At 47.9% G+C, this 22,025-nt stretch overlaps 1 protein-coding gene and 1 long non-coding RNA gene across 19 annotated transcripts in view; one reads left to right on the top strand and one right to left on the bottom strand.

Annotated features, from left to right (window-relative positions):
* The window catches only part of CACNA1D (calcium voltage-gated channel subunit alpha1 D), a 302,816-nt gene that overhangs the window by 198,861 nt on the left and 81,930 nt on the right, over positions 1-22,025 (bottom strand). The gene's annotated exons all lie outside the window — the stretch shown is intronic.
* On the top strand, positions 1,284-4,768 carry LOC144614123 (uncharacterized). Its single transcript, XR_013551661.2, has 3 exons — positions 1,284-3,732; positions 4,053-4,235; positions 4,443-4,768. It is a non-coding gene; the product is annotated as an uncharacterized LOC144614123 (long non-coding RNA).

Here is a 22,025-nt window from a genome sequence, read left to right as displayed (position 1 = left end):
TAATTGTGGAGGTACATGGTGACTTTGCCACAGACATATTTGCTGCAATGTGGTTTATGGTAGCGAAAAGAGGAAGCCCACCTTGATGTCCAAAACAGAACATGTGTTAAATGGAACAACCATTTTAATGAAATTAAGCAGCCAGCAAGGACAGATCTAGATCACACGACATGCCAAAAGGCACTCACAGTATAGTGTTCCGTTTCAAGAGTCTGTTTTAAATGAGCCCATATTTTTTGAAGATATTATTTTTTACCATGCCTTTGTTTACATTTCCTATATGTTCTGCAATGAATATGCTTTTTACCTTAACACATGTAAAGCTAGCATGCAGAGAGAAAATGCAGACAGAGCTGCCCCTTCAGGTGAACCTAAATATTTAAAAAAAAAAAGTAGAAGATCCTTTTCATTGGAAAACTACTTAAAATCCAATTTATGTACACGTTCCTGTTTAGCAGGAACTGTGGTATTTTTTTTTAAAGGCACACTGATACCACATCCAAATTTGGCCAGCTAAAATGTATGTACTTCCATGACTGGCTAATCTGCTAGAGCCCTCGAGAACATTTTCAAATGGCATCAGGTTTCTCAGCTGTCCTGGGGCCCAGAAAGGTCCCCCAAGATGACATGGCTGTCAGCTGCAGGGCTTTGTGTGCAGAGACCGGTCTCTCAGCGCCCAGGCCGGGCACATCCCTCTCCACTGGGGATGCTGGGCCTTCGCTAATTAACTAGAAGTTCAATTCCTCTCACCGCGGCTGGCCCCAGGGGTCGCCTCTGTAATTCTTCTGAAGGAAGCCTTTCTTTCTGCTTTGTGTAGAAGTAGCTGTAAGAAGAAATCAAAGGGAAATAGTCCCAAGCTGTGTACAACAGGACCACCAGCTTTTCCTCAAACCCCCTTCCACAGAAGGCTCTCCAAAAACAATCTCTGAAATCTACTGTCTGAGCCTGTGAAGACTTATTAATAAAGCTTACTAATTACTTATGGATTATGACTTGTGAATGTTTAATATGGAAACATTCTATTTCCACTAGTCTTCCACTTTCCAGTGGACCAGGACTGTGGACCAGGGAGTGAAGCGAAGGGGGACGGAGCTCTGAGGACCAGTTTCAGAGTTTCCCTCTGAAGACACGACAGCTCCCTAGAAAAATGTATTCTTAAATGGTGGGCGATGATGAAAATCAAATTGCCTGGAAAAGGCCATGCTGTGGAAGGATAATAATCATGGAGTATTTTCCCCAGAGTTATGGCCTTACTCTCAGGCCTCCGTGGGAAGATGCTGGTGTCCCATCTCCCATGGGGTGGGCAGGGGGCAGAAACGGGGGCCCGAGCACCTTCTACATGAGCCCGCTGGGTTACCTGCTTCCTTGGCTCATCACCAGCATCAGAACAGGTCCTAGATTTCTGGTGTTTTTACTGGAGAGATGGGAAGGAGTTAAAAAAAAAAAAAAATGAAACCCAGAATGACAGCAACTTTTTTGGCAAAAGCCGGTAGTGAGGACTCTCCTTGAAAAAGTGGGGGGAGTCCAAATAATCCAAGTGGAGCAGAGCCTTCCACTAGCCTGAGACAAGGACCAAATCAGGCCTCCAGATTCCAATGGATCTGGGTTTAAGCGCCTTCTACCACTCCCTGGTGCTTATTCACAGGTGGGCATCATTCTGCTCAATTTTCCCCAAAATGACACAGTAAATGACAAAGACCACTCCCCTCAGGGTTCCTGCCTCCCAGTGGATTATCTCCCAACCCTGGAGTTACTGGTCCTCAAACTCAATGGCCCACATGCAGAGGTGCCCATAACCTCTGCCACGTGCATGCGAATATATTACTGTAAAGTGACAGAGCAGGGGTCACTGAAGGCAGAGGTCCAGGTCACAGAGCAAGCTTGTGGGCATCTGGGACTGGAACCCAGGACCCTGGTCCAGCTTGCCTTCCCCAGAGTCGTGAGGCCTGCCTGGGCACTGGCCAGAAGGAGCATTTCTGCAGTGCACGGTCCTTTGCTCTCCACCTCTTTCTCCTTCTCCTTGTGGCACTTAAAGTTGCAAGTGGCTAAGCCTGGTGTCTTCAGTGAAGCCATAATTCTACAACTGAAAATAAACCCCAGGAGGTCAAGAATGTCCACCCTGACACCAGCCTGAGTTCTTTGTGACAACAGAAGCCACCACCTCATAACCCATTCCACCACACAGACCTGCATCCCCTCCTGCTTGACCCCTCTGTCCGAAAGACCCTCTGGGCACAGTCACAATGTGCCTTTATTACTCATGTTGTTGTGCACACTAGACTGTAAACTCCTTGAAGGCAAGAACCATGAAAACATTTTTTTCCATGAATTCTCAACTGGCACCTTCTACAGGTTCAGCTGCATTCTAGACAAGCACAGTCCAGTCAGGCAGATGTCACTAGGAGCTGGGGCCAGTACAGAATGGGTGATGGTAGGCAGGCAGGCAAGGGCCCGGGATGACTGTGGCTCTGGCCCCAGTCAGTGGGCTCTGGTGAGCTGGGTCAGGGAGCATCAGGGAAGTAGCCCTGGATGCCAGTAGCTTCAGGGACCAGCTGGAGATGGAGAACAAATGGATGGATGGCCCTTCCTGGTCCCTAGGGGCCTCCACTGTGATCTGGGGCTTCTATGTGGGTGAGGGACCCAGAGTGGGATTGGAGGGAAGGTGCTATTGCCTTCACCCCTGGCTTACTCTCTGGAGTTATCTTTCTCTTCCAAATGCAAGTATTCTTAGGACTCAGCTCAACTCCCTCCAAATGCCCAGTGTCCTCACATGGCTGGACCTTTGCATTCTTCTGTGGGCAGCAGCACACTGTCCGAGGAGGAGCTGACCATCACAACTACCAACTCTAAGATGGACTGAAACACCAAGGTGAAACTCCCCATCAAACAGCTGTGTGCAGTGGTTGTGTTGGAACTAACGAACCGTTTTAATGGCTCAACAATTAGCTTCACAAAGAGAGACAACCAGGGGACAGACCGCATGGAGAAAAGACAATTGGTAGGAAAGCCACAGAGGAATAATAAAGCTGCAAGGGAGAACACTGCCGCCAGTGTACAATTCTAGATCAATGGGGGGATTTGGGAAGATGGAATTTTCTTACTTGGGTGACTGGGGGGAAAATGGCAGAATGGCCAAGTCTCAAGACACTCATGCTCTGCTCAGAAATCTTTACATCTTGGGCAAAAGGGAAGAAAGACAGCTCAGAAAAAAAGGATCCTGGTGCCCATGACTGTGCCTGCCATTTACATGCAGGTCTGTGGAGTTGCCCAGGAACATGAGAGAAGGACGGATTCACGGAAACCACTGTTCTCCTCTGCGCCAGGAGGCATCAACTGGCCTCTTTTTTGCTCCTTAAAAACACTTCTTTCTGCATCAAAGTCTGTATTTCCCTCCTGCCTTGGAAACTCTGCCCCAGAGCCATCCAGCAGGCCTACCACACCGCCTCACTTTCTCTTCTTCATAAGGTGGGTGCTCTGTGAGGTCACCTTCTCTGCTCACCTGTTGCGTGGCTGTTCCCCGCCCAAGAGAGCGTAAGCTCCACATGGAGCCTGTTCATCCAATGGCCCCAGGACCAGGAACAGTGGCTGCCACCTGTAGGTGCTCAAGAAATATTTGCTGAAGCAGTTGAATTAACTAATGAAAGTACATGGCCTGAGGAAGCTGGGCTCTAGCTTCTTGTCTGGAGTATCAGGAAACCAAGAGCATTCCAGTGACTTTGTCCCCATCCTCAAGTAAGACTGAGACAGCTGCCTTCTAGACCAGCTAGATTATTTCAAATGCTTTCAAGTGACACAACACACAGCCTAAAGCTGTTCTCTAAGTTTGGTTACTAATATGAACCAGACTGCATACTCGGAAGTGAGGGCCTTTCTGTCCATGGGAATCCAATTTCTTCTGCCTTTAAACATGCATGTGTGTGAGCACACACACACACACACGTGCGTGCAGGGGACTGCTCCCTCCCTCACACCCTCCTTAGTCACACAGACTGTGCTTGATGGCCTGGTGGGTTCTGTCGCTGAACTTAATTCCCGTTCCTTTGACTTCAAAGATTCTACCTTCCATCTTTCCTTTTTTACACCATCTAAGAAAAGCAGCAGCTCCCTGAAGAATGGATTCAAACATCATCATTTCTGACTGAAGCTCTTACAAAGGTGCCTGGGACTTCAGCCGTCTCTGCTGGTGACCCGGCTGTGCAAGCAGGACGCAAGGCCACTTCTCAGTCCAGGGGCAGGTGAGGCACCACCTTCTGTCTACCTGCCAGGTTGTGGAGGGTGGGGGCAGGGAGACTGGGCTGAGAAGAAAGAAATTCCAGCTGCTTGGTATAGCCTTGGCACACGGCCCTTGTCCCACCTCAAGGGTGAAGGACAGACACCACCCCGGGCCCCACCCATCCCTCCCTCTCTCTTCCCTCACTAGCTCATGATTTCAACACCAACAGGATGGCCCTGGGACTTTTACAATCCTCAGAGAGAAGGGAACAAAGCCCTTGGGCAGAGCTACAAGCAGCCCCCTGTCATCGCCGCAACAGGTGCAGTGGCCAAGGGGTTTTACAGAAGCCTGCTTGATGGTTCTCTGGGTTTGAATTCACATCTCAGAACATCTCCCATTGAATTCTTGCATATGTTTGTGTCTTCCAAACTGTGTATAACTTTTAAAATTTGCACATCCACAATACCATTTTAAAATTTGAAAGAAAAAAGTTGATGTCCACGAGAAGTATTTAAGGTTCTCTGGTTTCACCAGTAAAAGACAAGTTTTGTGGTGCCAAAAACAAACCAAGAAGAAACCACACTGGGCTTGGGGTATATTTCCTCCAAAGTGTTTACCACTTCTATACATGCTGGGAGAGAGCAAGCAGGAAGCATTAGAGTCACTTAATCCCACCTACACTATAGCCTTTTTGTTTTGGGCCTTCCCCGTAATTAGGAAGGTGCCCTTCTGCTAAAATGCAAGTAACTTCCCTCCTCCTATGACTTTGTTAGTTCAATTTCCTCAAGCTCTTGAGAATCGAAGGTGATACTACATAAATTGTGTCTCTCTGCTCCTCAAAACCCTCAAATGGCTCCCCATCTAGTTGAGAATAAAATCCAAGGCCCTTTGGGAGCCTGTGCTGTCTAGTCTCCCCTTGCTGTGTCTCAGCCCCTTCCACTCTCCCCGGTTCAGCCTTTCCACTCTACCTGAAGGTACCTCCTCGTGATCCTCCCAAGACAGCACTTGCACACCCCTCTCCTCAGAGCCTTGGTACGTGCTGTCCCTTCTGTCCCAAATACTGTTTCCTGGATATCTGTAAGGATATCTGTAAAGTTTGCTTCCTCACCCCATTCAATCCCTGCTCACATATCACTTCATCACAGAAGCCTCTCCTGGCCACCAAAACCTGCAGTAGTATCCTTACCCCCTTCTTTCATCTCCCTGGCCAGAATGTAAGCACCATCTAGGGAGGGGTTGGGGTGGGGGTGTCTATCGTCTGTCTCTTCCCACCAGAACATAGCTCCACAAGAACGGGAGCCCTGCCTGTTTGGTTCGCTGCTGCTCCTTGGTGCCCAAATGAGTCCCTGCCTGTCACACAGTAGGCATGCACTCAGTCCTACTGAACTGCTGAATGAGAACAAGGACACCGTAGTGTAGAGAGGTATCACATGTTCCCGGAAAGGCAGGGAAAGAAAAGGCGGGGAGGACAAGGTCCTGTCACCCGGTTTTGCCAAAAGTTGATGACAAAATATGCTGAGCGACAAGGGATTTAACCAGCATCCCAGGTACACCTGATATGCAGATACCATACATGAACACCAGCACTAGGTCAGCTGGTTACTGCCTTCAGTCAGTGAGCTTTGCCTGAATGCCTGAGAAGAGTGGAGTTCTTTCTATGCTTAGTGCAGTTCCCAGAAAAGAGGAAACATCACTCCTGCCTTCGGTAGTTTCTAAGTTGAGAATTAGAAAGCGACAAGGTCAACGGTCAGCAGACACGCACTCAGGGTTTGTGAAGTTGGTAATAAAGGGGATGGTAGGACACGATGTTGGGTTCAAGGAAAGATCTAGAGAGAGTATCCCAGGTGGACAGAATGAGAGGAGGAAATGCACAAAGAGGAACTTGTTCCGTGTGTGGGAGAGGGAGGCAAGCATCGAGAGCGAGGTGCCACCCGGAGTGGTGGGGGCCAGGGATGTGGGAAATGAGTTGTTTACACTGTGGGCTCAAAAGCCAGAATACAGTGCCTTCTCCAGGTGCTGGTCTCTACCTACAAATGTTTACTGAGGCCTATGTGTAAGAGAAGCACGTGGAGCACGAGGCAGTAGAGCCTTACATCCCCCACCATGGCAAAGAACAGCTCACAAAGCCAACACTTCCTGGATGCTCACCTGCACCCTGACACCCTCTATGTGCCCCACACCTGAATCAGTGCATTTTAATCCTCTCACTACCAGGGGGTGGGTACTGTTATTTCCCACATGCAGAAATTCAGGCTCCAGGCAGGTACCTGACCCAAGGCCCTCTAGCTAGAAGTGGTGAGGTCAGGATTTAGCTCAAGCACTTTGGTCCAGAGCCTACACCCCTCACTAATAACCTACCACACCTCCAGACAATAGGGATTATCGCTGAAGACCACAGGGATTTGAGAAACCAAAAATCAGGACTCTCATGCTGCCAAGAGATTTGAGCTGCTTCGGAGTCACAGAGATAGTCTGAGAGATGGCATTCAGATGCCACGGTAATAGGATTTCTGGGATCTTTCATGGGCATGAAGAAACAAAGATCTGAAGTTAGGACTGCCCTGGGAAGCCTGGGCCAGGTCTTGAACACACAAACAAGTGATGACCCTGAGTGCAGAACAGCCCAGCACAGTGTGCTGAGTGAGCACCTGGTAGGAGAGAACCTATCTCAGCCAGGCAGCCAGAGAAGGCCCCCTGTGATGCAAATGAAGAGTTTGGACAAGAAGAAGTGGATGAAGACAGGGAAGAACAACTCAGGGAGCTGGAACAGTGTGTGAGGATGCTCTGAAGTGGGAAGGAGGTCAACTCAGGCTAGTGTGGCCCAGCAATCATGAACAAGGGGGCGGTGGTCAGGCAGCCAAACCCAGAAGAGCTGGCTGGATTCATCCAGGGCTGGGAACTTCCCGGGAAGGGACAAACAGGAAGGGCATTTAGGACAATGATTTGAAATGTCTGGATCTGAGCCAAGGAAGAAAGCGAAGTTCTGCAAAGATTAGGGAGGATGGAGAACAGGTCCCAGGGCACTGCTGGGCAGGCAAGCTGGGAGGAGGGGCAAGGTAGGTGCCGAGGGAGAGGCTTAGGGGCTGGAACTTACCTGTGACTACAGACCCAAGGTACAGGGGGGTGGGGGAGGGGGTGACCAACTAAGGGGAGAAGAAGAAGTTCCCTGGAAATGAGAGACCAGAGTGGGCTGAATGGGCATCCATATAATTTAGTCCAGACTGACAGAAAGGAAAATGAGAAGCTGGCTGCCAGGGTCATCAGTGAACCAGGGGACTCTCTGGACAGTGGGCAGGTCAAAATGACTGTGAGTCAGGGGAAGGGCACTTGACTCAAGTGACCCAGTAAGGACGAGACCGACCTTGACCCACACACACATCTGTCCTGCCTCCACTGCCCTGCTCTGTCTCTGCCACCTCACAGCTGTGCTGCAGCCAAAATGCTGCAGGAACAGTACGCATTTAGGACAACTTCATCTCACAGAATGCACACACTCAATTTGTCCCCCCAGGTGAAAGGCACATGCAACCAAGCCAGCTCCTCCCGCAGCACCTGTAAATGCCCATGTTTGTTGACGCTGAGAAAGGCGCATGGATGGTCTTTCCCCAACTCCCACCCATCGTCCCTAAAGTATCATCCCTCCTTCGGTAATCTTTTTGCTTCTAAATTATGCTAGTGAGGACAGAGCCTCATAAACGACATTAATAATGAAATACAAGACATGGAGTTCGTTTGATAAAATATTCATTAAAGGTGTAATTAAATTGAAAAAAAAAAAAGACACTGATTTCGGCGTGAGGGAAAACCCTACAGATCTGTAGGACTGAAGAATCACACATCTGTCACCATTCAGAAGCTTCGGTAATTCTAGCAGTGACACCATGCAAAATGGAAATGTACATGAAGTGGCTGAGAAATGAAAGATGCTCTCCAAAAACTGTGAACACGACAAAATATTAATCAAGATCTTTTCTGTCATTCTCTACTAGAAGAGATATTCCCACATCAACAAAGGATATCAGAATTTGTTTTAGTTTTTTATATATAGTATGTACATCTAACTGTATCTAGTTACTCAAGTCATAAGTAACTTAAAATTTCCAATTTTACGAATGATTTCTCAGGAGCATTAAATAAGTTTACAGTCAGAAGAAATCTGGTTAAGAATTCAAACCTCAAAAACTAAATGGTAAAAAAAAAAAAAAAAAAAAAAAATGCTGGCCAGGCATGTGGCTCTGGTCCTCACATGGGCCTTTTCCTGCTTGTGGGTAAACTGGGGCTCCAGGGGCTGACCTCTGTGTGCCCTCTGGGCGAGAGTTCTCTGACTGCCAAAGAGACAGTGGAACAGGGCTGTTAGTCATCTCCGCAAATTCAAGTTCTTGTCACAACCTCGGTGAAGCCCTTTCTCTGTGCAGAAGGAGCATCTCCCTCCTCTAAACCACCCCCCACCTCATACAGAACTCAAATAAAGCAGAGCTCATCCTTGGCTGCAATTATCGGTGTAACATCTACCCAGCTATTAGGCTACCAGCCCCAGGCTGTAAGCAGGGCGAGGTCTGAGTCATGTTTACATTCCGAACAGACGGTGCACGGTGCACAGCCAGCACTGATGAATGAGTCAGTGAATGAGTGCTTCTTCCTCTAGTCTACAGAGTGGCCCCCAGAGGGGGTCCCTTGGAAACATAGGGAGAGCAACCTTTTGAGAGTTGTTAAAGGACAGGCCATGAAGCTCTTGCCCCAGCAAGTCCGGAGTTCTTGTTGACACCCACAATAGAGTGCCTCGATAACAGGAGTCATAAAAATGTGTGTATTCTGTTGCCGAAGAAGGCAGCCTCTTGGTACTTATCCAAAGAATCCACAATTTGCAAACACTATGAAGGTCTTTCAGAATTATTTAATTGTGTAGTGCACCACAGGACCTACTGATTTAAAATTGGTGGAATACACACAGCCATGAAAAAGTGTCACCAGAAACCACGTACCAGCCTTCCCTTCAACCACCCATAAGTTATGAAATTAACAACACTCAGAATACCAAGTTCATTCATTGGTTCCGCTTGCCTACTGGATTTTCTTTTGGCATTAGAGGGCCTTTATTGGGACCCGAGGAGCAGCCTTTATTAAACTGACTCCAGACGTGGTAACAATGCCCTTAAAGCTCTGGATCCTAGCCCAGGCCCTAAGTGAAACATCCTCTCAACAAGTGTGGTAAAGATGAGAAGACACAGCATTTGGTGGCCTAATCCATTTCAACTACTTACTTTGTGTCAGTGGATCCAAAATTCACACTACCAGTCTAGTTTTCTCTTCCAAGCCCCAGCCAACTTGTCTAAGTTCCTATGGGTGTCTCCTCTTGGATATTTTCAGGCATCTCAAACTCAGCATGGCCCAGACAGAGTCCATGATGCCTACCTCTTGATTCCCCAAGCTGGCCTTTTCCCCAGGGTTCCCGAACCCAGAAAACAGCCCTACCCATATCCAAGCCAAAATCCTCAGAATACGTCTTTACTTCTCCTCCTCTTCTGCCACAAACAGTTTCAAACTCTGTTCAGTTCACTCCCCAGTCGTTCCTCAATCTGTCCCCTTCTGTCCACCCATGCTATGCCCACCACAGTCCATATAACCTTATTTCTCCCTGAGCAATTCCAGCAGCTGCATGACCAGACTGCCCAGTGCATTCTTGCCCCACCATCAACACATATCCCCCCGATCACCAGGTCAGTCTTTCTGTGACACATGGCACTCCTCTGCTTAAAACCCTTCAGTAGCTCCTCACAGTCCTCAGGACCAAATCAAAGCTCTTGGCCTGGCTTGTAAGGCCCCCCCATGATGTGATCCTATAGTCCTCAACCCCTTGCTCCTGTTTGCCCAGCCACGTGAAGCTCTAGCTGCTTCCCTGAACATGCCATGCCCTGAACAGTCTTCCTACCTCTTCATCTAACGAAAGTCAACTCACCATCCAAGTCTCGTTTACCCACTGCTATCTCAGGAAAGCTCAACCTGACTCCCTAGACCAGTGTAGGTCCCTCAACATATTCCCCTTATACCTGTCTTAATACTTGTCTCTGTATTTGTTTACTGTCTTTCCCAAGTACATCATTAGCTTCGTGAAGTTAAAGACAATGCCCGTCTTATTCTGAACTAAAGGATCTGGGTTCAGGTGTTCAGTTCAGGTGTTCACTAAACTGGCCAGTAACTTTGGGCAAGTTCCTGATCCAGATCTTAATTCTCTCATCTGTAAGATGGAAACATTTAAATATCCGCTTATCTAATCCAAATGGTTTCCAGAAATGACAAGACAACAGAAGTAAAGACGGTCTAAAATTTTTAAGCTCTTTACAAAAACATGAAGGGTTTATTACTGTTGCTTTTTATAATACTAATAGTCTCTGGTCCTTGTGAATATTTTTTGTTGAGTACAATGACTGGAAAAAAAAACTTAAGTGGATTAAGTTTGCTTTGGTATTTTTTTATGACACCCATTCTTAACACTGGAGACACTGTAGCATGTCACATAAATTGAGTGAGGAATCGCCTCTGAGGCAATCAAGAAAAGCAAAGTAGTGGAAAAGGAGGCTACTGATAAAACCACAGAGTATGACCCTTGGGACGAGGAGCCATCTTGTCCTCCAAGGGGGAAGAAAACTCAGAACAGAGGCCAGGCAAAAGTCAGTGGGAAAACCCTCCTCTCTCTTTCCTCCGCATGAATTCCTCTGGCTAATGCACTGGCCACAGTATTGTTCCTGTTCTGCCAGGAACTGAGACCTTTCCCTCATCTCACCAAGGGGTTCACCATGTGACAAGGTAGCTCAGGGGAGTTCACTTTCCAAAGTTTTCCGGAAGAGTGAGCTTTCTGGCCTATTACACACAGATCCTACATGCAGTCTGGGGGTTCCTTTGTTCCCAAACCACAGCTGGAACTACTTAAACCAAATGAGAAAGAGAACAAAGGATCTGGAAAGAAGAGGAAGCTCTCAGAGGCAGGGCCTCTGGGTTAGCACGGGGCCTCTGGGTCAGCGCAAGCACAGGTCTCAGTGACTTTGAATGTTCTCACCTAGGCTCTCCAACCACCTGCCTGTGTAAGCTTGTTTCCTCTTCTGTGGAGCAAGGAGAATATGGCCTGCTAGGCTTCCCTCCCCAGGCAGCTGTCAAGGTCACACAGGAAAGTATAGACGCCCTCTGTGGAAGGTGCCACCCTGCAGGCTAGCCTAGACATCTGCCGTCCTCGCCTGGGCAGCCCTCCCCTAAGTGGGGACCTGCTCGAGCAGGCTAAGGCTCAGCCCCCAGACCCACGGGAAACAGAGTTCCCCCAGACAAGGTCTTTGCATGCTCTCCTCCTCGAATCAGGTGTTCAGTTCATGTGACACCAATAAAAGCACATTCAAAGGTAGAATCACAAAGCAGGCTTTGATAATGCTGTGATGAAAATAGGTCAACCTGCTTTAAGATTCAAACCTGGCCTTATCCCGGAGTCTGATTTTTTTTTTTTTTTTAAGTCAAATCCTTTTTTTTTTTTTTTTTAAGACAATGACAACTCTTCTGGCATTAGGACCGTAAGTGGGCCAGCCACATCTGCTAAGAAGCAAATCTATGCTCCACACTGTTGATGCATGCCCCAGCCTGACTCCCAGAACCCTGGCTCCCCAAGTGCAAATCCGCCTCAGACGGCAGACGACAGGCTCGGGAGGGACGCCACCCCACAGGCTCTCTGGGCAGGCAGAAAGTCGTGCTCGGCATTGTCAGCCCTGTGTGTCACCTTCCCGGCTCTGTTAATTAAGCTTTGTTGATGAGGCAAGCATGTCAGCAGCAGCCTAGGTGTGAAGAGACAAAGGCGCGTGAAGATGACAATTCTGACCCACATTAAAAATGAATTAGGCAGCTTAAATTGACACATCCCCTTCTTTTTCTTCTGTGTTTTTTCCTCTGTGTTTTTTTTTTTGTTTTTTTTTTTTTTTTTTTTTTTTTAAGAAGCGGAAGCATAAAGAAAAGGCATGAATGAAGCTTTTCATTCTTCAGGAGAGCCTCGAGCACAAATACACCTTGGGGATCTTTGCCTATTAAGACATTATATTTTTTCCCCAAGTCCCTCCCACCACACTGGATTTCCAAATCAGAACGAAGAGCCTCTCACCCTGGCGAGCAGAAAGGCAGGCAGGCTTTGTAGACATTATGTTCACCCTTTCATTAAGCAAATACAACAGGACTACAGTTCCAGCAATCCACTGACCAACAAACCTTCCCCTCTGCCAAGAATATCTAAGAAGAGATCGTCTTTGACCTTCAAGGAGTTTACAGTTAAGCTGGGGAACAAAACCCACGGTGCAATTTGAACAATGAGAAGGCAATCAGAGATGAGCTCCCTGACAGCTGGGGCCAAGACTTCTTTCTTCCTGCATTCCTGTCCAAGGGCCTGTCCGAGGGTGGCAGACAGATGGAAGAACAGGCAGATGATGGACACAACAAAAGTACTATAAATGCAATCAGATGTTACAGATGGAAACATTCTTTAGTGGTAAAGATTCTGCAGGTTTTGGATAAGAGAAAGAAAATATGAGCATCTGTGAAGAAGCAGGACCATCAATCCAACCACCTCCCCATCCCACCCCAGCACGCATCCCAAAATTTCTTAGAACCTTAGGTGCTACCTTGCATTATAAAAAGCTCCCTGAAGGCAGGATCAGTGTGGATCTGTTCGCAGTCTCCCTCTCAGCACATGGTAGACAATCAGTGAGCTGCTGAATGGATGAGAATGGGGCAGAAAGGGGAGGGTGCATGGGAGGGGCAGCACGGGTTTCCAGATCCCTCTCGGATTGGGACTGGTCGGACTTGGCTTATCACTCTGAAGAACTACACGCCACAGTCGAGGTCTTTCTAGGTGAAGCCAAGACCCTTCACGGTAGAAATCAAATGCTCTCCTTGTGCTTTCCTAAACAGGAAAAAGAGGACTCTGACAAACCATGAAGGAGGCCACTCTTCTGCTTCCATCTCCCCCATGGTGCTGTAACACAGTCTAAGCCAGATGGGCAAATGACCCTGCCGATCCCACTCCCTGGAGCTCCCCAATGGGCTACAACTTGCACACCTACTTAACAGAATGCCAAGGCAGCTGCCAGCGGCCCTACCATCCACCTGGCAGAGCTCCTGATTAGAAACCGTGCAGTCACCAAGCAGAAAGCCCCTGAGGAGAGTCCCAACTGGTGGTATGCAGCCATGGGATTCCTCACACTGCCAAAGACAAGCTTGGACTGGTGCTGGCACCAGCCATTCTCAAGTCAAGGAGGGGGAGATGAGGTTCCCAAGCATGGCCCTCACCCTGCAACAGGTGAGGAAGTACCTTTGGGTCTAGCCATACACCTGTGGATCATGGGGCTTAAGAGCCCTTCTGGCAGAAGAGAGCTCAAACTGCATTTGTCAAGTGCTGGGCAGACGGACCCAGCCCTCGGCTGACCAGCAGGATGTGCCAAGGCCTGTCCCTGAGCTGAGGAGGGAGGGACCAGACAGGGAGACTGACATGGAAATGTCTGCTCCCCACAGGGCCAGCCTCAGGATCCTATAGGTGGCCAACTGGCCTAAAAAGTCTACTCTATTGTAGGTCAGCACACATGTGCACTGGTATCCACATCGATGTTTATTTCCTGAACAAATATCACAAATACATGTCCAAGGCCATGTTCCAGGCCAGGTAGCAGGGTGGGGGTAGACAGAAGAACAAGACCCAGACCTGCTTGTCGGGATGCAGTCCCCATCTCGGGATGCACCCAGAGATGGGTGGACCGTGCATGAGATGGGTGAAGGCATGAGAACTTTCCCCAATTGACTTTACAGGATTTGAGTGTTTAAGTTGTCAACATCCATTCATACACCAACCTTCCTCCTAGACCATAAGGTGCATGTCCTTTCAAGGGTAACAGAGACCTCTAACAACTGGAGGGGTAAAAAGTACAGATACAAAATTATGCATGTAATTTCAGTCAGTTCCCAGATGCCGACACCCACTGGAAGGCTCCTAAGGAGTCCACGGACCCCCGGGGCAAGAGCTCTGTCCCAAAGGAAAGCTAGTTGCACTAACTTGCCAGGATATTTGCACCAACAGCACTGGAACAGGAACAGAGTGAGAGACCAGGCGTCCCCAAGCCACAGACTGCAACTTGCTTCTACTGAGTACCAGAGCCTAGGATTCCTGGAGTTCCGTCTTGGCTGCCCCCAGCTGGGGACTCACCCCTGATACTACCCACCTCATACTCTTTTCTCTGGCTGGAATTCTTTCCCTGCAGCCTCCAAGTGCTCAAGCCCTGACCATACTTTCCAAGTCAAGCTCAAATGTCCCTTCTTTAAAAGCCTTGCCTGCCTCGGACACCTAGGTGACTCAGTTGGTTAAGCATCCAACTCTTGATTTCAGCTCAGGTCGTGATCTCAGTCCTTAAGTCTGAGCCCCACAGCTGGCTCTGTGCCGACAGCACAGAGCCTACCTGGGATGCCTTCTCTCTCTTTCGCTCTCTGCCCCTTCCCTGCTTGTACTCTCTCTCAAAAATAAACTTAAAAAAAATAAAAATGAAAAAGTAAAAGCCTTGCCTGCCCATCTCCCTACCTCTGGTAAACATGAGGAAGGCCTCCTGCCACTGAGGACCCAGAGCACTTTCTCTACCCTTCTCTTGGCTCCCTGGCCACTTTATAAATTGAACTATAATTTTCCTGTATGCATGTCCCCTCTCTCTTCAGACTCAGATCCTGAAAGCTAGGGGGCTCCCAGATGCAGAATCTTCCACAGGCTGCCCTCACTGGGGACCTCAAACATGAAAGGTTTGCTGGTGAATGAAAGATGGCTCAGTCATACAGCTCCAGAAAGGGAGGGGACAGAATCGCATGCCTGTGATAGAATGAGGGAAGGGATGCCTATAGAAAGCAGGACCCTTCCCACTGGGCTTGAGAGATAAGAGGCAAGAAAAAATGTTAGGATATTTAAGGGAAAAGCACAGGAGAACGTATTCCCACCAAGACTCACGTGTTAAGTCAAGCATGGGGAGTCTGCACACAACACAGACAGTGATAACCAAGAGGGAGCTCCAGATGTTGACCGACACACAAGTCAGCATAATGTTGTGAGAACAGTCAGAAGGCTCTACTGGAGACAGCTGCTCTGAGACACCCAGAGCTACCCTGAGACAGAGTAGGACCCACAAACCTGGAGACGCAGGCGAAACTAGCCAAGCACTGACTTCTACGCCCAATAGACTTCCTGGCATCTGCACTTCAACTCATTAGCAGGGAGTAGAGGTGAGCAGGTCAGAATCATTAGTAGGGAGTGGAGGTGAGAGGGCCAGAATCATTAGCAGGGAGTGGAGGTGAGCGGGCCAGAAGAAAGCAGGCAAGGTCTGGAGGCTCAGCTCTGCTACCGTCCAGCCCTGGGGTCCTGGGCCTGTTTTTCTTCCTGAGCCTTAGTTTCTCCATGTATTTAAAATGAGGATGTTCAATTATATAGCAAGGAATCTTCCCAGCCCTGAAGTTCTAGAAGTCCATTAAGTATTTAGCAAGTTCCGACTCTGTCTTGCACCAGACTGGGCCCTGAGCAAGTTACTGAAGAAATGGTAAGACAAGGCTCTTCCTTTTCTTGCTATTGGCAGCTGCTATGGACTGTATGTTTGTGTCCTCCAGAAATTCCAACATTGAAGCCCTGATACCCACTGCGATAGTATTTACAGATGGGCCTTTGGGCGGTGATTAGGTCATGAGGGTGAGGCTCTTGTGAATGGGGTTAGTGCCCTTACAAGAAAATACGAAGAGATGATCTCAATCTCAATCTGTCTCTGTCTCTGTCTCTGTCTCTCTCTCTCCCCCTCCCCCTCCCCCACAAGACGAAACACATCAAGAAGGCATCTGCCTACACAGCAGGATGCAGGCTCTCACCAGACACCCAATCTGCTGGCATCTTGATCTTGAACTTCCCAGCCTCCAGAACTAGGAGAAATAAATGTTGTTTAAGCCACCCTGGCTCTGATATATGTCCTAGCAGCCCGAACTAAGACAGCATTTACTTCAGAAAACAAGGTGATACAAAGATAACTGTTAGATCTGTTAGATGACCGGAATCATGTCGTGTGTGTGTATGATGTGTGTGTATACCTGCCGAGGAAAGGCTCTGAAATATTCCACAAGGTTAATAGTGATTATCTTTGGCCTACTTCTTTAGGGTAATTATTGTTTTCATATTTCTGCTTTTCTATGATTTCCAAATTTTCTACACTGACAGCATATCTCACTTATTTATCTATTTATTGACATAACATAAAGCTACCAGTTCTCAGAAAGGCCTGGGAAGCAGGTGCACCCGCATCAGCCACACATCCACTATAACTGGATTCCATCGTGTTTTGGTGACAAGTTTCCCATGGCTACCAGACTTAACTTTTGCACAAGTTAGAGAAAGCCATTGTGGATGACCAGGGCAACCATTAGTTCTTCTGAACTGCAAAATAGCCCCGAGATAAGCAGAGCAGCAACTGGTAGCTGAACCCCATTTTACAGAGCAGGATACCAGCCTACTTAAGCAAGGTCTCCAGACTAGGCAGCCCGGAGTCCAGACATACTAACTCCCAGTCAGGGCATTTTCCTTTGCCTACTGCCACTTATCTCATTACCTCAACAAATATCAAATGACCACTATGTGCCAATCACTGTGTTGAGTGTTGCAGGGAGGGGACAGGGGTGGGGGAGGTCTTCAGGTCTCAAGGAACTTGGAGACATTGACACATGACTCTTAGAGATGAGCTTCTAATATGTAAGAAAAACAGGCATATCTATTTATTTATCGATTCACTCAAATATTTATTAAGTATCTGCTATGTGTCAAGCCTTGTGCTAGGCACTGGGGAATAAATGCTGAGCAAAATAGAAACGTCCTCTGCCTTCACAGCTCTTGGTGCCAAAAAGAGCCAAGTGAGGCTCCAAGGATGCTTTAGCACAAAGCTGTCCCTGCACCTAGAATTCAAAATTCACACTCTACAGATGGTGAATGTCCCTTTCTTCAGACAGGGAAAATAGGATTAATTCAACAGCACGTTTATTGATTCAGTCAACCACCAGTGCCTACTGTGCAGAGAGCAAGGAGCTCCAAGGAGCTGACCAAGTGTCTACAAGCACTTTCTCTATTCACTGTTCCAGGAGATGCTCCTAATAACTAACAAGGGCTGAGCCCTGATGGAGCAACACTCACCATCAGTGCAACAGGAGCATCCAAATGAAATCAAATACATCACAATCATTGCAAAAGGGAAAAGCAAAGGAACACTTTGTTTTCACCTTGACAACTTCATGGGTCTCCCTCAAGACATCAGGTGTTCTTCCACAATCCCCTTAAAAAAGAGCAGCAGACATAATCTCCAGTTTTAGAGAATGACACATCTGGATGGCCCCAAATTACTCCTTCTGTAGAAAAGATGCACAAGTCAGAGAAAGCCATTGTGGATGGCCAGGTGTAGTGCAACACCACGAGGGCAGGAAGAGATGTAGGGTGGGGTGGGGGGAGGGTCTTTGTACTCGCTGGAGCCCATTTTTGATAAAAACATAGACGGCATGCCCACCTGTCCACACGACCACAGTGATGCCCCTCCATCTTTTCACAAGCCTCTCCTGGGTGCCTCTGGCCCTGAGCTGCCTCCTCGATTCCAAGACGCCCTAGCACAGCATCTGGGGCCTGAATGGCAATGCCTTGACCTCATGTCCTTGCAACAGAAGTGCCTTGTCTGTGTCTGCACCAGACAGGAAATGGTCTGGAGCCAAAAGACCAGACCCCATAGGTCAAAACCACATGCCCTTTCCACCCGGATTCTCAAAGCCCTGCATGCTGTCACCCTAAGTTCAGGGCAACCTTGGTTTCCCTGAAGGGTGTCTTTTAAAGATCACTAGGTAAATACACAGTTGTGTTTTTTTTAATTTCTGTGCTAAGTTAACCAGAGGAAATAAATTCCTCCATGAATCTTTGCAGGAGACAAAATAACCACTTCCGAAACCTCAGAAAGGATGTCATTTCCCAAATAAGGTTTTTTGGTTTGGATGTCATGTATCAGGCATCCTTAACTGGGGTGCCCTATAATAACAAGGTCTTTTAAGTAAAAGAAACCAAAAAAGGAAACTACTTAGGAAGATGCTTCAAAATTAAATAAGAAAAGAGAAATGTGATTATGATTAACTGAAGTTCAAGTTGTGATTTACTGTTTTTAACATGATTGCTTGGTCCATCTGTTGGATTCCAGAATGCCTCAGAATGTCTTTTCTGGTTATTTTACATTCATTGAAGGAGGCTGCCAATGTCAGCTTTCGCTTACTGTCGAGAGTAAAAATATTAGGACAGTCTTCTAAATTTTGGTTTGGAAAACCAGCCTTATCCACCAAAAGTCCCCTGGCTCAGAGGGTAGCGCTGAGCACAAGAAGACCCCAAGTCCAGAGCCGAGGCTAACTCTGGCTCCTCCCTCCCCCTGCCTTCACACTCAGTCTGCTTCTCAGGCCTGGTGACAGGTGTCAGATGCGCCCTTTCCCTCTCCATCCTCCCTTTACCTGCCCTCACCTGGGCCATTAATATCCCTTTCTCAAAGCTATGCAGACAGCTTCCCAATTACTACTTCTCCTCTGCTCCGGCTCTCCCTCACTCCAGCTGGACGTGTCCTAAAGCACAGCTCAGACTGCTATCACATCACCCCCTGCAGGCTATGTAATTTGCAGAGCCCAGTGCAAAAATGAAAATGCATGGCTCTTTGTTTGAAAAGCACTAAGGATTTCAAGACTACAGCAGAACATCAGCAAAGCGTGGGGCCTGATGCAGCTGCGTAGGTCACATGCCCCTGAAACCTACCCTGGAGAGCTAGTGTCTCAAGAATCACGACCAAACTTGTGAATCGGGCATTCAGGGCCCTCTACTGCCTGGCTCCACCTTATCTCCTCCTGGTGAACCTCCAGCTCCAGAAACACAGAGCTGGTCATTTCATGGAGTCATCTTTCACCATCCCACCTCTATGTCTTTGAGTATGCTCTTCCCCATCAGGAATGAGAATGGACAATCCCCTCCCCCATGCCCTCGCCAGACCCCATACAGACTTCTACCTGGGCATCTGTGACTCTTTGTGATATTCTCCCACTACTAGAGCAAAGATCGATGATTGGTCTTTGAATGCCCAGTGTCAAGCACAGAGCCTGGTGTAAAGTGAGCCCCAAGAATGAATGGGTTATCTCCCTCTCCCTTACCTCTCCTTCTGGGCCACCCCCTCTTGCTCCTTGCAGCCCATGCCTACAAAGCCACACCCCACGTTCAAGGCTCGGCTCAGACACCATCGCCCCATCAGCTCTCCTGTGTTCTTCCGGCTAGATGGGGTCCTGCTCCATTCTGTGCTCCCCAGGGCTTCCTCTCCTCCCTAACAGCCTCACCTGTATTCTACCTTCTACCACATGCTATCTGAACACTTGACCGACTGCCCACATCGGCTGGGCTGCAGACACCCCAAGAAAGGGACTTTTCCTTGTTCTTTTCCATCCTCTCAGAACTTCTAAGTGTCTGAGATTACTATGGCAGATTCTCCATGAGTAATTTTTTACTGAATAACAAAAACAGATTAAATAACATTTCCCTCTGCCATGCCCCCATCTTCAAAATAGATCTCCTCAAAACATTTCAAGGTTCAGCATAAGTAAAATTCAAGGTTTATAAAAGTCTTAAAGATAGGATCACCTTACTATGTTTAAAAATGTGCTTTAGAATCAATAGAAAGCAGCTGCATTTCCTCAGAAGTAAAAGGAAGAACGGGGAGAAGGGTTGCATCCATGGGGGATTCGATCTACTGGGCACTGCACAAGCTTCTGTGTCTGCATTGCCTCAGACCTCCCGCCACTGGGGTAGCCACTGCTGTGGCCGCCCACTCCCCCCACTCCCACCCCAACTCTCCTGGTGGGAACCTCCTTCTCTATGGGGAGCCTCTTCCTCCTGTGGTTTGGGGACCAGGGGCTCCATCCTCTGGCCACTGCAGGGCCAGGAAACTCTGTGCCCCTGGCCACGGTGAAAAGGACAGGAACAGACAGTGCTCCAAGCCAAGAACTCAGAGACCACCAGGGGATTTCTCTAATTTTTCTAGTGGAAAAAAAAATGCCCTTTTGGCTGTGTTGCCAGGTTGGTAAGATATGAATTGGAGGCTACCAATGGCCATCTTGCCATCACAGGAGAAGAGAAAGCCAAGCAGAGACTAACACTGCTGAGAGATAAAGAGACAGCCCCTCACCGACACCATCCACCAGAGCTGGGATCCAGCCGCACGCCTGGCTTTCTGGCTACATGAGCTTGCAACCCCTCCATTCTGCATGCTTTGAACTGGGTTTCTGTCACTTGCAACTGAGGGAGTCTCAATGGAGTCCAAGTCCACAAGAAGGTACGCATCAATCCCATCTTACAGAGGCAGAGGCTGAGCATCAGGTCCTGTAAAGCACACAGGCCGCACAGCCAGGAAATGGTGGGCCCTCTGATGTCTGTGTCCCACCATTCTGAGACCGGGGTTACCAAGTAGAGGCCGTGCAGCTCTGAGAGCCCCACGGCAAGAGGAAGCAGAGGAACTGGCCGTAAGAACTACACTGGCCACATGAGTTGAAGTAACGTGCCCTGAAAAAGATCCCACACACACAGGCAAACAGTGCGTCTGTCAGTTCTACTGACTGAATCACATGAAGAAGCGTGAACACTGAATGGAAGACAGACTTTCCTCCTTCACTGGTGACACAAGTACATTCCCATCGGCTTGTGCTCGGACTGGCTGCCATGTTCCACCAGATGGTACAGGCCAAAAATAAAAACTGCTGTGAACGCAATTTAGGCAAATCCAAGAATAATAGGAGTAATGGCTCCATGATAGGTTATTAATGGAAGTTCTCCATATTTGAACCACACAGCCAGGCTGTTAAAGTGATGGCAAGAAGGGGCACCAAGCCCTCCCACTGGAATGACCCTCCCCCCCCCATAATCCCACTTTTGGCATCAGAGTGCTGGACGGGGAAAACCATTAGTCTGATGGAGAATGGAGATCCTTACATTCTTATAGGAAATCATTACAGAAAGCAAGGATTCTCTGAGTACAATGTTGCCTTTAGTATTTCTGCACAGTGAAGAGTTCACTAAGAATCATCACATCCACAGACCACGTTTTATTTGAATCCATTTAACATTTAAGAGAATACACTCACCGGAAAATGCTCATTGGTCATCATTTTAAGAAAGCAGAGGGACCTGCAGGTCAAAATTTAGGACCCTCTGGTCATTCTTACAGTGTAACAAGTGTCAGTGGCATCCAACTCCTTGGGCCACAATGATGGAAACAAAAAATAATATTTTCCATCTGAAAGACAGTAGCGTATCTCTCCACCGGCATGTATCTGGCCCGAAACCAAGACATCCAGCAGAATAAAGGAAAGGTTCCATAAGGACCATCAATCAGCTTCATCATGTTTCAGTGGGTGGCAAGGAAGTTGCCCATGAGACACAAAAATGTCCTCTCAACTAAAACCTGACAGATAGCTTTGGAAAAACAACAAACTTTTTCATCCATTTAGCTATTTATACACTTAATTTTGAGAACAAGAAAAACATTGCCAGTTAAGACATATTCTTCCCCTTTCCAGCAACATTTGAAGGTTCTCTTAAGGACTTCTGCTGATCAGGAGATAAAGGTGTGCACTCTGCTGTGGGGGTAAAGTAGTATCAATACCTCGATTAAAAATCTAACACCAGGTCTTGTCACATGAGTGACTAGAAGTGCCTAGCACCCTTTAACACAAATGAAGAGAA

The sequence above is a fragment of the Panthera onca genome, chromosome A2 (assembly GCF_046562875.1).
Source record: "Panthera onca isolate mPanOnc1 chromosome A2, mPanOnc1 haplotype 2, whole genome shotgun sequence".
NCBI lineage: Eukaryota > Metazoa > Chordata > Mammalia > Carnivora > Felidae > Panthera > Panthera onca.
The sequence above is the reverse complement of the archived record's forward strand: the minus strand, read 5'-3'. Positions and strand labels throughout refer to the sequence as shown.